Source organism: Pinus tabuliformis, chromosome 8 (assembly GCF_031772625.1).
Source record: "Pinus tabuliformis cultivar Carrire ecotype Pingquan chromosome 8, CPIR1, whole genome shotgun sequence".
Lineage (NCBI taxonomy): Eukaryota > Viridiplantae > Streptophyta > Pinopsida > Pinales > Pinaceae > Pinus > Pinus tabuliformis.
The window spans coordinates 1,725,013,206-1,725,032,150 of NC_142294.1; positions in this window are offsets into that span (position 1 = coordinate 1,725,013,206).

An 18,945-nucleotide genomic window follows, 5' to 3' on the forward strand; every position below is an offset into this window, starting at 1 on the left:
GTTGGGTATCAAGGATTCGGAGCAACATTTGATACTCAAATACCGTGGCTGCCTGCACAAGTACATCCAGGAAGAAATACAATTCCTAAACATCCCCTCGCTCGGCGCAGCATACCGATATGCCGTCAAGGTCGAGCAGAAGTTTAAACAAAAGAAGCGAGACTTTGGATCTGCGAATCCAAAGCAGGGGAAAGGTGCCCCTAAACCACAGAACAAAGGACAAAGCCAAGGCGGGACAGCCCAAGACAACCAGCCGAAGCTGCAAGCAAAGAACAGCGCCGCGAAGCCGAGAAAGGACACTGGAAAATGGTGCGAGTTCCATAAGAGCTCCACTCACAACACAAGTGAGTGTCGGGCCAAGCAGTCACTGGTGGCTGAGCTAAAGGTTTCAGAATCAGATGCATGTTCCGACTCTGAGTCAGAACCCGATAAGGGGTATGAAAAAGGGAAGCAGATCATTGATGCGGATCCCAGCGCCACTGTTGCTACCGCAAAGATCCAGAAAAATGAACCCGAAGATCCAGAGGAGGAGGAGCGTCTCTTCCACTCCCAGATGTGGGTAAAGGGCTCCCCGATACAGTTCATTGTTGATAGCGGGAGTCAAAAGAACCTCATTTCGGCAGAGGTCGTGAAGCGGTTGGGCTTACCGACCACAGCACATCCACAACCATACACCATTGGGTGGCTTCACCAAGGACGAGATCTTCGCGTGAGCCAGCAGTGTCGCCTTCCATACAACATCAAGCCCTTCACGGATGAGGTATTGTGTGACATTGCTCCCCTTGAAGTTTGTGATGTATTACTAGGACAACCATACTTGTGGAAGCGACATGCTGTGTATGAATCAAGGCCCCGTGCTGTTATTATTACATTGGGAAATAAGTTGTTCAGGATACCAGAGGTAGCACCACCTGCCGCCATCTCTTTGATTACTGCAAAACAATGCAGTAAGATCATTTCCAAAACCAGGAAATTTGTTTTCCTGATGATACGCCCTCAAGGAAAGAAGAAGACAGTGGCCGCGGCCTCCAAACGGGGTCCCTCTGCACGACAACTACAGATGGACAAGATTGTGGAGGAGTACGAGGACATCTTCACCTCCCCGGCAGGGGTTCCTCTGCACTGTCAAGTCAAGCACTCCATCGATCTGACCCCAGGTGCGCCGCTACCCAATGGACCAATTTATCGGCGCTCCGTTCTGGAGAACAATGAAATCAAGAGGCAGATTCAGGAGCTCCTGCAGAAAGGTCACATCCGTCCGAGTTCATCGCCCTGTGGGAGCCCGATCGTGTTGGTACAGAAGAAGGATGGGACGTGGAGACTCTGTATTGACTATCGGGCGCTGAACAAGATCACTGTCCGTAATAGGTACCCGATCCCGCGGATTGATGACCTCCTAGACCAACTAAAGGGGGCGAAATATTTCAGCAAGATCGATCTGAAGTCAGGATATCACCAGGTACCAATCGAACCCTCTGATGTGTGGAAGACTGCCTTCAAATCCAAGGAGGGCCTCTTCGAATGGTTGGTCATGCCTTTCGGATTGACGAATGCTCCTGCAACCTTTATGAGGCTAATGGATGACATCTTGCGGCCATTCACCAACTCCTTTGTAGTAGTATACTTGGATGACATTCTGATCTTCAGCCAGAGTTGGGAAGAGCACCTCCACCACATCCGACAGGTTCTCCAAACACTGCGGCAACACAAGCTATGTGCCAATTTGGAGAAATGCACTTTTGGCATGACCCAGGTTCAGTATCTGGGATACATCATTGATGAACAGGGGGTGCATGTCGATCCAGCCAAGATCCAAGTCATTCGGGATTGGCCCTCTCCAACCACTCTAACAGAGCTCCGCAGCTTTCTAGGTCTTGCCAACTTCTACCGCAGGTTTGTGTTGGGGTTTTCTCATATTTCTTGGCCCTTGAGTCAAGTCACCAAGGGAGGGGCGAAAGCAAAATTCTTTTGGTCTGAATCTCAACAGAAGGCATTCAGGGAGTTGAAGGATCGCCTCTGCACGGCACCAGTGCTCGCGTTACCAGATTTACAACAACCATTTGAGGTCGAGACAGATGCCTCTGACTATGCTATTGGGGCAGTCCTTACTCAACATGGACATCCAGTGGCATATCACAGTGAAACACTTTCAGACACAGTCCGGAAGTACCCCACTTATGATAAAGAGATGTATTCCATTGTACAGGCCTGCCGACAATGGAAGCATTACATTTTGGGGAAGGAAACGGTCATCCACACAGACCACCGACCCCTGCAGTTCATACAGACCCAAGGGAAATTGCAGAATGATCGCCATCAGAAGTGGTCTACATACCTGCAACAGTTTCACTTGAATATCAAGTATAAGAAGGGCAGCACCAATAATGTTGCAGATTGCCTCAGTCGACCACCGATCATGGCGCTAACCACCGTGCTCAACTCTTGTGGGCACGAGACTTCTGATTGGCCACTTCTCTACAAAAGCGACCCAGAATTCGGCCACACATACCAGACACTCTTGGAGGGTCGGCATGTTGCAGATTTTCACCTCCAGGATGCCCTATTATGCCACCTCGGTCACCTTTGTGTTCCTTCAAGCGAGCGTGCCAAGATGATTTGGGAAGCACACTACAGTCGGGCTGCTGGGCATTTCGGGGTCGAGAAAACAGTGGCAGTACTGCAAAATTATTTCTATTGGCCGAATCTTCGACAGGATGTTGGGAAGTACATCCGATCATGTACTGCCTGTGCCATTGCCAAACCGACCATTAAGAAGCAAGGCCTCTATACCCCGTTGCCTACCCCTAGTCGACCTTGGGAATCCATCTCCATGGATTACATGTCAGGCCTTCCTTCCACTAAGCATGGAAATGACTGTGTTTTTGTGGTCGTCGACAGGTTCTCAAAGATGGCCATTATGGTGGCCTGCAAGAAGAATATCACAGCAGAAGCCACTGCTAAACTCTTCTTTGAACGAGTGTGGGTGCACTTTGGGATCCCACAGTCTATCATCTCAGATCGGGACAGTCGGTTTCTCAGCACATTTTGGTCCAGTCTCTGGTCAATGCTGGACACCAAACTCACGAAGTCCACAGCCTTCCATCCTCAAACTGATGGCCAGACAGAGGTTGTCAATAGGATGATTGTGCACATTCTGCGCATGTATAACTCAAAGCATCCACGCACATGGGACGAGAGCCTCCCCTATGTTCAGCACAGCTACAACCGAGCTCTTCACAGCTCCACTGGCCATAGCCCTTTTCAGGTGGGTTTGGGATTCCAGCCACTATGCCCCATTGATGTGGCCATGCCACTTGCAGCTACTCACATGAATTCAGCTCATGTCCAGTCCGAAACAGATAAGGCCACCAGCTTCATTGAGCGCATCCAACATATTCGCCAGCAGGTCCATGACATTCTTGAGAAATCAAATGCCAAGTACAAGCAGCGACATGATCAACATCGGGTGCCACACAAGTTTCAGGTGGGCGACAAAGTCTGGTTGCATTTGCAAAAGGAACGCCTTACTGGAGCCTATCGGAAATTGAGACCACTCCGATATGGTCCTTACACCATTACTAAGGCTATGGGAGACAATGCATTTGAGCTCAGCATTCCCCCATTCCTTGGCCTGCACCCAGTGTTCAATGTGGACCGCCTTCGGCCATACTTTCCACCATTGCTAGACACATCCGACATTGCAGAACAGCTCAAACCCACAGAATTAAATCCAGATTGCATGGAACAAGCTGCAACTGATCGGATCATGGACACACAGATCAAGAACACTCGCCAACAGAATATCCAACTGTATCGAGTTGTCAAAGCAGGCCAACTCCTTCAGCAGGGCAAGTGGCTCACCAGGGAACAAGTTCAGCAAAAGTTTCCTCATCTCATGGAGGAGCTCAACGCAATGGGGACCATTGCTTCCTAAGGGGGGAGGAATGATCCAGGTGGATATTGGTGGCCACCTGCCAAGTCCACCTGGACCCCCACCATTGTTTTTCTCAGCATTTTCAGTTTCCTTAATTGTAGCACAACTTACTATTTTTAGCAGTTTTTCGGGTCCTGAACTTCCGGAGCCGTTTTGAGGCCCTAAACGACGTTTTTTGGGAATCCGGGGGCAACATGGGTCCATGGATGGACCGATGTTGCCCGTTCCAACAATAGTAGTGCTCGGATAGATCTTTCTAACGAGCTATTGTATGCGTCAAACGGAGATCATATGCCAAAGTTACGACCCCGGGAAGTTGATGTACCAATTTACCCCAAACGGGGCCCACAGTTTGGCGTTTCATCTCCTAGGGTTAGGTTTTGGAATGTTAAGGGTTTTCCATTGTTTCTCAACAATAAATAGGCCTTCGAGCCTCATTGTAACACAGTTCAGAGGCATGTAGCCATCACATCTCTTCTCAGAGATAAGCTACCATCGCCCTAGCTGGTTTATTTCCATTTCTGGTTGTAAGCATATTTCAGTATTTTCCATTAATGAAATGAAGTATTATTTCCGCTGCATCTTTGTGTATATGGTTATCTCTGTAATTTGTTGCGTTCCTGTTTAAATCCGGATCAGTGGTATCAGAGCGGTCTGTTTTTTCTCTGTTTTTCTTTGCATGTCCCCAACAAGGTTAGGATATAAGGAGTTAGGGCTTGAACTGGTTGAACCTTTGCAAGACCAGCCTCGCAAATCCCGACGGCCTCCCATGGCGGTTGAGAAGAAAGACGAGGGGGCAGGAGATCCCATCAAAATCTTGCTCGAAGAAGCCCTCGAGCGACAACGGAACGCGATGATGGACAGCTTTGCCCAGATCCTTCAGTGGCTACACAGAAGCGACGCATCGGCTTCCAGCAGCTACTCTGGAAATGCCACACCCTTTAAGGTACAAGTTAATTTTGAAATCCCCATATTCGAGGGTCAGATAGACGCAGATGCCGTAGATAAATTGTTAAATCTGCTAGAGGGTTATTTTTCTGTTCATGAATTTTCGAGTCGGGAAAAGATTGTTTTTGCTCTTCTCAAAGCAGCCCCCCACGTCAAGGACTGGTGGGAAACCTACTGCGAGCAAAAGGATGAAAGTACTGGCTCACTATTTTCAGCCGCACCCACCTGGAATTCGTTCCGGGATGCCATCAAGGAGCAGTACTACCCTGTTGGAAGCTATGAGGATGAATACATAAAGTGGACCACGCTGCGGCAGGGAAGGGACCAAGACGTGCCGGAGTTCACCAATCTTTTCCATACCCTTCGCACAAAGTTGGGTATCAAGGATTCAAAGCAACATTTGATACTCAAATACCGTGGTTGCCTGCACAAGTACATCCAGGAAGAAATACAATTCCTAAACATCTCCTCGCTCGGCGCAGCATACCGATATGCCGTCAAGGTCGAGCAGAAGTTTAAACAAAAGAAGCGAGACTTTGGATCTGCGAATCCAAAGCAAGGGAAAGGTGCCCCTAAACCACAGAACAAAGGACAAAGCCAAGGCGGGACAGCCCAAGACAACCAGCCGAAGCTGCAAGCAAAGAACAGCGCCGCGAAGCCGAGAAAGGACACTGGAAAATGGTGCGAGTTCCATAAGAGCTCCACTCACAACACAAGTGAGTGTCGGGCCAAGCAGTCACTGGTGGCTGAGCTAAAGGTTTCAAAATCAGATGCATGTTCCGACTCTGAGTCAGAACCCGATAAGGGAAATGAAAAAGGGAAGCAGATCATTGATGCGGATCCCAACGCCACTGTTGCTACCGCAAAGATCCAGAAAAATGAACCCGAAGATCCAGAGGAGGAGGAGCGTCTCTTCCACTCCCAGATGTGGGTAAAGGGCTCCCCAATACAGTTCATTGTTGATAGCGGGAGTCAAAAGAACCTCATTTCGGCAGAGGTCGTGAAGCGGTTGGGCTTACCGACCACAGCACATCCACAACCATACACCATTGGGTGGCTTCACCAAGGACGAGATCTTCGCGTGAGCCAGCAGTGTCGCCTTCCATACAACATCAAGCCCTTCACGGATGAGGTATTGTGTGACATTGCTCCCCTTGAAGTTTGTGATGTATTACTAGGACAACCATACTTGTGGAAGCGACATGCTGTGTATGAATCAAGGCCCCATGCTGTTATTATTACATTGGGAAATAAGTTGTACAGGATACCAGAGGTAGTACCACCTACCGCCATCTCTTTGATTACTGCAAAACAATGCAGTAAGATCATTTCCAAAACCAGGAAATTTGTTTTCCTGATGATACGCCCTCAAGGAAAGAAGAAGACAGTGGCCGCAGCCTCCAGACGGGGTCCCTCTGCACGACAACTACAGATGGACAAGGTTGTGGAGGAGTACAAGGACATCTTCACCTCCCCGGCAAGGGTTCCTCTGCACTGTCAAGTCAAGCACTCCATCGATCTGACCCCAGGTGCGCCACTACCCAATGGACCAATTTATCGGTGCTCCGTTCTGGAGAACAATGAAATCAAGAGACAGATTCAGGAGCTCCTGCAGAAAGGTCACATCCGTCCGAGTTCATCGCCTTGTGGGAGCCCGATTGTGTTGGTACAGAAGAAGGATGGGACGTGGAGACTCTGTATTGACTATCGGGCGGTGAACAAGATCACTGTCTGTAACAAGGAAAATTTTAAGGATGGAAAATTTTCTTGAAGTTTAAAACATTGGCGAATCTCACTAATCCCTAATATGCGTGATTTGATTCGTCTCCGATTTTTAAGGTAAAATAATTTTATATTCTAAAATTTGGGCGAATCGTCTTTTACAAAATTGGAAATTGGCGAATCTTTTTTATGGAAAAATCATGGAAAATTAGCCCACTGGGCGAACATTAGCCCCTAAAATTTTCCATGGGACTCTGTAATAGGTACCCGATCCCGCGGATTGATGACCTCCTAGACCAACTAAAGGGGGCGAAATATTTCAGCAAGATCGATCTGAAGTCAGGATATCACCAGGTACCAATCGAACCCTCTGATGTGTGGAAGACTGCCTTCAAATCCAAGGAGGGCCTCTTCGAATGGTTGGTTATGCCTTTCGGATTGACGAATGCTCCTGCAACCTTCATGAGGCTAATGGATGACATCTTGCGGCCATTCACCAACTCCTTTGTAGTAGTATACTTGGATGACATTCTGATATTCAGCCAGAGTTGGGAAGAGCACCTCCACCACATCTGACAGGTTCTCCAAACACTGCGGCAACACAAGCTATGTGCCAATTTGGAGAAATGCACTTTTGGCATGACCCAGGTTTAGTATCTGGGATACATCATTGATGAATAGGGGGTGCATGTCGATCCAGCCAAGATCCAAGTCATTCGGGATTGGCCCTCTCCAACCACTCTAACAGAGCTCCGCAGCTTTCTAGGTCTTGCCAACTTCTACCGCAGGTTTGTGTTGGGGTTTTCTCATATTTCTTGGCCCTTGAGTCAAGTCACCAAGGGAGGGGCGAAAGAAAAATTCTTTTGGTTTGAATCTCAACAGAAGGCATTCATGGAGTTGAAGGATCGCCTCTGCACGGCACCAGTGCTCGCGTTACCAGATTTACAACAACCATTTGAGGTCGAGACAGATGCCTCTGACTATGCTATTGGGGCAGTCCTTACTCAACATGGACATCCAGTGGCATATCAAGGCGAAATACTTTCAGACATAGTCCGGAAGTACCCCACTTATGATAAAGAGATGTATTCCATTGTACAGGCCTGCCAACAATGGAAGCATTACATTTTGGGGAAGGAAACGGTCATCCACACAGACCACCGACCCCTGCAGTTCATACAGACCCAAGGGAAATTGCTGAATGATCGCCATCAGAAGTGGTCTACATACCTGCAACAGTTCCACTTGAATATCAAGTATAAGAAGGGGAGCACCAATAATGTTGCAGATTGCCTCAGTCGACCACCGATCATGGCGTTAACCACCGTGCTCAACTCTTGTGGGCACGAGACTTCTGATTGGCCACTTCTCTACAAAAGCGACCCAAAATTCGGCCACACATACCAGACACTCTTGGAGGGTCGGCATGTTCCAGATTTTCACCTCCAGGATGCCCTATTATGCCACCTTGATCACCTTTGTGTTCCTTCAAGCAAGCGTGCCAAGATGATTTGGGAAGCACACTACAGTCGGGCTGCTGGGCATTTCGGGGTCGAGAAAACAGTGGCAGTACTGCAAAATTATTTCTATTGGCCGAATCCTCGACAGGATGTTGGGAAGTACATCAGATCATGTACTGCCTGTGCCATTGCCAAACCGACCATTAAGAAGCACGGCCTCTATACCCCATTGCCTACCCCTAGTCGACCTTGGGAATCCATCTCCATGGATTACATGTCAGGCCTTCCTTCCACTAAGCATGGAAATGACTGTGTTTTTGTGGTCGTCGACAGGTTCTCGAAGATGGCCATTATGGTGGCCTGCAAGAAGAATATCACAGCAGAAACCACTGCTAAACTCTTCTTTGAATGAGTGTGGGTGCACTTTGGGATCCCACAGTCTATCATCTCAGATCGGGACAGTCGGTTTCTCAGCACATTTTGGTCCGGTCTCTGGTCAATGCTGTGCACCAAACTCACGAAGTCCACAGCCTTCCATCCTCAAACTGATGGCCAGACAGAGGTTGTCAATAGGATGATTGTGCACATTCTGCGCATGTATAACTCAAAGCATCCACGCACATGGGACGAGAGCCTCCCCTATGTTCAGCACAGCTACAACCGAGTTCTTCACAGCTCCACTGGCCATAGCCCTTTTCAGGTGGGTTTGGGATTCCAGCCACTATGCCCCATTGATGTGGCCATGCCACTTGCAGATACTCACATAAATTCAGCTCATGTCCAGTCCGAAACAGATAAGGCCACCAGCTTCATTGAGCACATCCAACATATTCGTCAGCAGGTCCATGACATTCTAAAGAAATCAAATGCCAAGTACAAGCAGCGACATGATCAACATCGGGTGCCACACAAGTTTCAGGTGGGCGACAAAGTCTGGTTGCATTTGCAAAAGGAACACCTTACTGGAGCCTATCGGAAATTGAGACCACTCCGATATGGTCCTTACACCATTACTAAGGCTATGGGAGACAATGCATTTCAGCTCAGCATTCCCCCATTCCTTGGCCTGCACCCAGTGTTCAATGTGGACCGCCTTCGGCCATACTTTCCACCTTTGCTAGACACATCCGACATTGCAGAACAGCTCAAACCCACAGAATTAAATCCAGATTGCATGGAACAAGCTGCAACTGATCGGATCATGGACACACAGATCAAGAACACTCGCCAACAGAATATCCAACTGTATCGAGTTGTCAAAGCAGGACAACTCCTTCAGCAGGGCAAGTGGCTCACTAGGGAACAAGTTCAGCAAAAGTTTCCTCATCTCATGGAGGAGCTCAACGCAATGGGGACCATTGCTTCCTAAGGGGGGAGGAATGATCCAGGTGGATATTGGTGGCCACCTGCCAAGTCCACCTGGACCCCCACCATTGTTTTTCTCAACATTTTCAGTTTCCTTAATTGTAGCACAACTTACTATTTTTAGCAGTTTTTCAGGTCTCGAACTTCCGGAGCCGTTTTGAGGCCCTAAACGACGTTTTTTGAGGAATCTGGGGGAAACATGGGTTCATGGAGTGGACCGATGTTGCCCGTTCCAAAAATGGTAGTGCTCGGATAGATCTTTCTAACGAGCTATTGTATGCGTCAAACGAAGATCATATGCCAAAGTTACGACCTCGGGAAGTTGATGTACCAATTTACTCCAAACGAGGCCCACAGTTTGGCGTTTCATCTCCTAGGGTTAGGTTTTCGAATGTTAAGGGTTTTCCATTGTTTCTCAACAATAAATAGTCCTTCGAGCCTCATTGTAACACAGTTCAGAGGCATGTAGCCATCACATCTCTTCTCAGAGATAAGCTACGATCGCCCTAGCTGGTTTATTTCCATTTCTGGTTGTAAGCATATTTCAGTATTTTCCATTAATGAAATGAAGTATTATTTCCTCTGCATCTTTGTGTATATGGTTATCTCTGTAATTTGTTGCATTCCTGTTTAAATCCGGATCAAGGAATGGGGTAATCACTAGTATTATAGGGACCCAACAAAAATACAAAGCTCGGTTGGTAGCAAAAGGTTATTCCCAGGTGTCGGGAATTGATTTTGGTGATATTTTTCTCCTCTTGCCAAAGTAACTTCTATTAGATTACTTTTATATGTTGTTGCTGCTTTTGATTTTGAGGTAGAACAGACGGATGTGAAGACATCATTTCTTCATGGGGATCTCGAAGAGGATATCTACATGAAGCAACCTAAAGGTTTTGCAGTGAAGGGTAAGAAAGAACTGGTATGCAAGTTAAAGAAGTCTCTGTATGGGTTAAAATGGTCACCAAGGAAGTGGTATCAGAAATTTGATACATTTTTATGGGAACTTAGCTACACCAAAAGCAAAGCAGATCATTATGTGTATTTTAAATTAATTGGTGACCATGTTATCTATCTGGTCTTGTATGTGGATGATATGTTGCTGGTTGGAAATGACAAAGAAATTATCCAGGATTTGAAGTCCCAATTGTCCTCCAAATTCAACATGAAAGATCTTGGTGTTGCAAACTATATTTTGGGCATGGAAATTAAAAGAGACTGGGAAAAGAGGAAGATCTGGTTAAACCAGAGGAAGTATGTCGAGACAATACTGCATAGGTTTAATATGTAGGATAGTAAACCGATGAAGGTTCCTATTCCTGTAGGTTTAAAGTTATCTCCTGAATAGTGTCCCAAGACACAAGAAGAGGAAGAGTACATGTCCCGTCTTCCACATGCAAATGCAATCGGTAGCCTGATGTATGCAATGGTCTGTACTAGACCAGACAATGCACATGCAATGGAAGTATTGAGCAGGTTTATGTCAAAACCAGGAAAGGAGCATTGGACAACAGTGAAGCAGGTTTTCAGGTATTTACATGGCACTAGTGATTATGATTTGTGCTACCAAGGAAGACCAGGATTGGATAGAGTGTTGGATATTCGTGGCTTTGCTGATACAGACTGGGCCAAAGATCTGGATCATAGAAGATCTACAAGTGGGTATGCATTTAACCTATTTGGAGGTGCAGTCAGTTGGATAAGAAACAATCTGTAGTGGCACTATCAACTACAAAGGTAGAATACATGGCAGCCACTCATGCAAGCAAGGAAGCAGTTTGGTTGCAGAGATTGTGTTAAAATATGGGGTTAGTACAGGGAGCTATAAGGATAGACTATGACAGCCAAAGTGCAATTTTCTTGGCAAAGAACCCTATGTATCATTCAAATACAAAGCACATTGATGTTCAGTATCACTTTGTGAGGGATATGATAGAAGACAAAAAGATGTTGCTGGTAAAGGTGGACACTTTGAAGAATACTGCAGATGCATTAACAAAATTTGTGAGCTCTGAGAAGTTCTCTTGGTGTAAAGAAACAATGGTCGTTACAGGGACTAAGCTCTCTTGTGGCCCCCTATGGAAATAAAACAACAAGTGGGAGAATGTTGGGTTGTGTTATATTCTTTCCATGACTAGCCCATGTAGTTAACCGAGGGGTTAAAGGGGGGGCGGAGCCCCCCGTTCGTTGGGCCAATTGCATAGCGGGGGGGTCACAAGGGGTATTAGGGGTGCAGGTAACCCCACTCTATGGGGTCCGGAGCAGCGCTCGAGAAAATTTTGGTTTTTGTTATGAAACCAACTCAAGAAAAGATAGAAAAGATAGATCAACGCCTTAGAATTCAGCCTCTTCGAGGGGGCAACCTCCTTTACATTACATAAATGAACAATTCTTGGATGATTCAAATGACAAAACCTCCTTTCTATATATAGGAGTCTAAGGAGTCACAATATAATCCAGCCGACCTAACAATAATAATATAAAGCCACAAAAATAACAATAGAGGGATTCTATGGGGCACAGAAATAACAATATGGGGGTAATAGGGGCACAACAATATAAATAAGGGGTATAACTACAATAGTAATGGGGTAATCACTAGTATTATAGGGACCCAACATGCCCCTCTCCTTCAAAAAAGTGTTGTCCTCAACGCTTGAGTAGTTCTGGATACTTCTGCATAAAATTCTCATCCTCCCATGTGGAATCTTCAGCGGATAAGTTCTTCCACTTGATAAGATACTCTGAAATTGATCGATTTCGTAGCTGTCGAGTTCTTGTTTCTGTGACTGCTTCCGGTTCCAATATAATTTTTCCTTCCTCGTCAAGTTCTGGCAATATTGTTTGAACTGGGAGCTTGTCGCCTATAACCTTCTTTAAACATGAAACATGGAAAACTGGGTGCAATCGAGAAGCTGCAGGAAGCTCCAATTTGTATGCCATAGTACCAATCTTTTGCAACACCTTGTACGGACCATAATACTTTGGTGATAATTTATTATCCTTCTTAGCTTGCTTTAGGGACATTTGCTTATATGGTTGTAGCCGTAGGAATACCCAATCACCTACATCAAAACTTCTTTCACTGCGATGTTGATCTGCCTGTTGTTTCATTCTATTTTGTGCCAACACGAGGTTATCCTTTAAGAGTTGGAGGACTTGTTGTTGATGTTCGATGTGATGTTCCACTGCCTGAACCTTAGAATTTTCTCTTAAATATGATGTGATGGATGGTGGTTGATACCCATAAAGTGCCATAAATGGGGTCATTTTTGTTGCTGTATGGAAGGAAGTGTTATACCACCATTCAGCCAGAGGCAACCATTTGACCCATTGTGTCTGTTTATCAGATACAAAGCAACGAAGATATCCTTCCAAACATTTGTTTACTATCTCAGTTTGCCCATCAGATTGAGGATGATAAGATGAGCTATGAGCTAACTGAGTACCAAGACAAGAAAATAATTCTGTCCAAAAATTTCCAGTGAAAATGGGATCTCTGTCACTTACAATAATCTTTGGGTTTCCATGTAGCTTTTGAATTGTTTCCATAAATGCAGTAGAAACTGTACTGGCTTTAAATGGATGTGATAATGCACAAAAGTGTGCATACTTGGTAAGTCTGTCAACTACCACCATGATGACACTCTTTCCCTCAGACTTGGGTAAACCTGTGATAAAATCCATTGAAACCTCCTCCCAACGTTGGCTTGGAATGGATAAAGGTTGTAATAGACCCGGTGTCTTAATTGTTTCAACTTTATTTTGTTGGCAAACCAAACATTCCGCCACAAACTTTTGAATATCTGATTTAAGGCCATCCCAAAAAAATTCCTTCTTAACCCTGTGGTAAGTTTTTAAAAATCCTGAGTGCCCTCCTAAGGGAGAAGTGTGCAATTCCATAAGAATCTTTTGTTTTAGCTGGGAATTCTTACAGAGGTATAAGCGATCTTTGTACCATAACGAATCATTTTGCCAGCTAAATGTATCAGACGTACTGGAATCTTGTTGTAGCTTTCGAATAAGTGCCCACACTTCTTCGTCATTCTTCCATTCCTCCCTTGCTTCGTTTATCCAATCTGGTTGGATAATAGAAATGGCGCACAACAATGCTTCCACATCCTCATCCTTTCTTGAGAGTGCATCTGCCACCACATTTTGCTTCCCTTTTTTGTAGATGATTTCAAAGTCATAACCCAACATCTTTGTGACCCACTTTTGTTGCTCTTCAGAGGATAATCTTTGTTCTAAAAAGTATTTAAGGCTATCATGATCCGTTTTTACCTTGAAGTGTCTTCCCATTAGGTAGGGTCGCCATTTCTTAAGTGCATGGAGTATTGCCAACATTTCCTTCTCATAAATAGCTTTGCTTAAAAACTTTCCCTTGATTGGACGACTTTCAAAAGCAATGGGTCTTTCATCTTGCATTAGAACAACACCAATTCCATTTCCTGAAGCATCACATTCCACAATAAAGGTTTTTGTGAAGTCCGGTGTAGCTAAGACCGGTGCTTGGCACATTGCCTCTTTAAGATGTTCAAAGGCCTTTGTTGCTTCCGGAGTCCATGAAAATGCATCTTTCTTCAATAATGTTGTTAGAGGTGCTGCTATTCTCCCATAATTCTTAACAAACTTGCGATAATACCCTGTCAACCCAAGAAATCCTCGCAGATGCTTTATGGATGTGGGGATTTTCCATTCCTTAATGGCTTTAATTTTGCTAGGGTCTACCTTAACTCCTTCATGAGATACAATATGACCCAAATATTCCACCTCCTGGACTCCAAAGAAACATTTGGATCTTTTTGCATATAATTGTTTCTCCTCCAATAGTTGTAGCACCCTGTCAACATGTTCAACATGATCCTTCCAAGACTTGCTGTAGATTAGTATATCATCAAAAAATACTAACACAAATTTTCTAAGGAATGGTTTGAAAATTGAATTCATCAAACCTTGAAATGTTGAAGGTGCATTGGTAAGGCCAAAAGGCATGACCAAAAATTCATAATGACCCTCATGAGTTCTAAATGCCGTTTTCGAATGTCTTCAATCTTCATTCTGATTTGATGATATCCTGAACGAAGATCCAACTTGGTGAAGTAAATTGATCCATGCAATTCATCCAGTAATTCATCAATGACAGGAATGGGGAACTTATCTTTAATAGTGAGCTTGTTGAGCTCCCTATAATCCGGACACATGCGCCATGATCCATCCTTCTTGTGCACCAATACTACTGGAGCAGAGAAAGAACTTTGACTTGGTTGAATTATACCAGCCTCTAGCATTTCTGCAACCATACGTTCAATTTCACTTTTTTGGACATAGGGATATCTGTACGGCCTGATGTTTGGAGGAACACTTCCTGGAATCAGATGAATAGCATGATCATGATCACGCATAGGTGGGAGACCTTTGGGAGTCTCAAATACCTTGGAATGATTGTCCAGGACTTTTTGGAGATCTGGAGAAATAGATGATTCCAATGTGGAAACATCTAGCGAACATAATTGTGCAATTACACCTCTTTGCTCCTTTTTTAGAAGCTTTGTCATACCATTAGAGCTGATTATCTTTCCTGGTTTCCCTGCAATACCCCTTAATTCAACTTCCTTTCCTTCCGTAGAAAATTTGATGAAAAGTTCTTGAAAATTAAAAGCTATTGTACCCAAGGATTGTAGCCATTGGACTCCTAGTACAACATCAGCACCTCCCATTGGAATGGAAAGCATTGGGCTAGTCAATACATATTCTCCCATGGATAGCTTGATATTATGGCACTTTCCAGAGCAATTTATTGTTCCTCCATTTGCAATCATCACTTGACACTCTGGTGCTGGATATAGGAAGCAATTCAATTCTTTTGCTACCCTACAATGAATAAAATTGTGGGTGCTTCCTGAATCAATCAACACTATTACCTTTTTCTTCTTGATTTGTCCTTCTATCTTGATGGTTTGAGGAGTGGTAATTCCCGCCAATGCATTACAAGATATGGTCGGATTTATTTTTTCTTCATCTAGGCTTTGTTCCTGGAGTATATCTTCTTCTTTTGACCTTTCTTGCTCCTTTTCTTCTTCCTCTTCACAATCTATGTAGAATAATTTCTTCTCAGCACACTTATGACCTTTAGTGTATTTGCTATCACAACTGTAACAAAGCCCTTTTGCTCTTTTTTCTTCCAATTGTTGTGGTGTCAACCTTATAGGTTGTGGAAGACTAGGGGCAACAACACTTCCGTCTTTATAGTTGTGAGTGGTATGCTTCCTGGTTGCCATAATTTTGCTTTCCATTTTTCTTGCTAACCTGAATGCCTTCTCTAATGAATCAGGTTCCCAAAGGCGAACATCATGTTGGATATTATCCTTTAAAGACCCTATGAACACATCAATCCTATGCTCCTCTGGAATATCTTTTACCCTTATGTTCAATTTTTGGAACTCCTCAATGTGCTCCATTATTGAACCCTTTTGTTTGAGACTTATCAATTGGCTAAAAAAAGTGTTGCTTTTTGTATCTTCATAATGTGCTATCAATTCTTCCGTAAAAATTGCCCAAGTGATAATTTTTTACGAGAGCAAAGCCATTGATACCATACAAACTGATTTGGTTCCAAATATACAGTTGCCATACGTACCTTTTGTGTGTTTTGCACATTATTGAGATCGAAGAATTGCTCCATCTGTAATATCCATGTGGCGGGATCCTTGCCATCAAACTTCCTCATATCGATTTTTGGAATATGGTGGGTCTTCGATCCAACATTAGAGTCTATGGAATCATGATTAACATTTCTTTTGTTCACATCATGAGTTTCCTTTACAACCTTTTCACCATTAGTAAGTATTTCTTGTAGAAAATTTATCAAATCTGTCTTCAAATCTGCCATGTCTGTCTTCAAATCTGTCTTCAAATCTGCCATGTCTCTCTTCAAATCTGTCTTCGAATCATCCATCTTAGCTTCCATGCCCTTTATCTTAGATTCCACGCCATTTATCTTAGATTCCACGCCATTTATCTTAGCTTCTGTTAGCTTTTGTGAGCGTGACATTTGTTGCACTTGTTCTTGTAATTTTGATATATCATGTAGCATTTCTTCCTCTTCTTCATGAGTCATGCTAGAGCTTTCAGGTTCCTTACTAGGTGTTTGCATTTTCTTTCCTCGGGGCATCAGTTACCGATAATAATTCTTTACTATGCCCTTTGAATTCCTTCAAACCCAGCTTACACAAAAATTTAAAAAAAAAAACTACACACCTTTTTTCACTTTGTAGAAGCCTGATATTGAATCTGATGTATCTCTGTAATTTCAGATCCTCCAATTCTGAAATTGCGACCTGTAGTAGCCTTCTGTGTCCTCTTTCCAATGCCACAAGTCTGACCCAATTTGGATTCTCCAATGAAGAGTTATGCGAAATCTCCCACAGTGACTTGATTATAGACTAGTTCAGTAGAGCGAACTTGTACAACGTGCCACGAGTCACTGTTTCAACCTATGGATCTGAAAATGCATACAAGAAACTACAGTCTATCCTATTTCTGTACCTTTTTATGAAATTTCAATCCGATCCTCAGAGAGAAAGTTATGACGATTTTCCCCAGGTCACCTGTTTTGAATGTAATTCAGGAGTCTGCAAAAAGACCAACTTCCTCAGATCATATCTCCGCAAATATCGCGCGAAAAGCTCTGAAATTTGGACCCAAGGTTCAGCGTGATTTCTTCTCAAATGGGTTTTTTTGTGACTTCTGAAACGTCACAGAAAAAAATTTATAGCGAAAATGCCACGATGACCTGTTTGGAGCAGCGAAACCCTAGAATCCAAAGCTCTGATACCAAATGTTATGAAACCAAGAAGAGATAGAAAAGATAGATCAACGCCTTAGAATTCAGCCTCTTCGGGGGGAAACCTCCTTTACATTACATAAATGAACAATTCTTGGATGATTCAAATGACAAAACCTCCTTTCTATATATAGGAGTCTAAGGAGTCACAATATAATCCAGCCGACCTAACAATAATAATATAAAGCCACAAAAATAACAATAGAGGGATTCTATGGCGCACAGAAATAACAACATGGGGGTAATAGGGGCACAACAATATAAATAAGGGGTATAACTACAATAGTAATGGGGTAATCACTAGTATTATAGGGACCCAACAGTTTTGGACCCTATGTTAGGTTGGACGGACCCACCTATGGTTTTGTGCATGATTTTTGCACATGGTTTTGGATGCAATGGTTTTTGGTCCATGGTATTGGATGCTTCGGCATGTATAAATATGTATTGTAACACTGAAAGGAACATAATGAAAAATAAATCTGGTAGTCTCGGTTTTGGGATCCAGTGGAGAATCTCTGTGTATATGTGTTTTATGTGTTATGCTCTCGCATTGTTTATTTTCTGTGTTTTAAAATTCGTAGGCAAGTAATTTCTGTATGGGGTTAAAACCTAAAAGTGTCTAAAAGATGACTGATCTTGGGTTGCCCTTGGTGTCAAACTTTTGGATGCTAACAGGAAACTTGTCTAACTAAAAGTATAAGAACATATGAAATAATACTAATGTATACTTGAAGACTCTCTCATTTGGTAATCTGATGAACTGTTCATGGATTTTGTCTGCTATGAACTGAGCAAAGTTTTAAATTGTAGCAGGAGGCTTGCCTGGGAAAAAGATAGAAAGGAAAGCAAGGACAACCTCATCCACATGTTCATCTATAATGTACCCTAGAATGCAAGAGAGCATGGTAATAATTTGTCTGCCTCTCTCAGAGAAAATGGTGGCAACATACGGAGGACTATATATTGGAGTGTGAGACTCTTTAATGATGAAAGTTTGAATGATCTAAGATTTCTTGGGAATATATAGATTGGTGTCGAGTTCAAGAAATCCTTCAATGGAAAGCGGGGTCTCATTTGGGCTTCTTTGGATCCGCAACATTTGATTTATTGATTTTGCAGTAATGGTAAACAAAACCTGTTGATCAGGGGTGACTATGGCTCTCTAACTTGGAATATATCAGGCTTGGCAGAAGTGGATGATTTTTGGGAATGGGTGTACCTATGGGAACAATTACTTGGGCAAATTTGACTCCCATAGGTGGATGTCATCATTATGGTTCAAAAACTTGTCTTTACTCTAGCAGTGGAGTTTCAGTAGGTAGCTAGGGGAAATAGTATCCTTGATTTGAAATTCTCTGTCGATTGATGGAAGGTGGTCAATATTCAAGTGAGGGGTTTGCAGAGGCCTTACATCGAAAGAGGTTTGGGAAGCCATAATTTGGTTTATTCAACTAAATTACTCTTTATGTGTCTTTAGAAATAAGGTTTAGAAGCTCTAGAACAATAAGGAAGGGTAGTAACAAACTGTAAAAGGGGTTTGGGTGCACAGTAAGAATTTCTTCAATTTAGGAAGGTTCTTTAATTAATTTAATTAATTCATCTTTTAATAATCACTGTGCATAGATTGAATCAAAGGGCCATTTTGGTTCTATCAAGAATACCTGTAA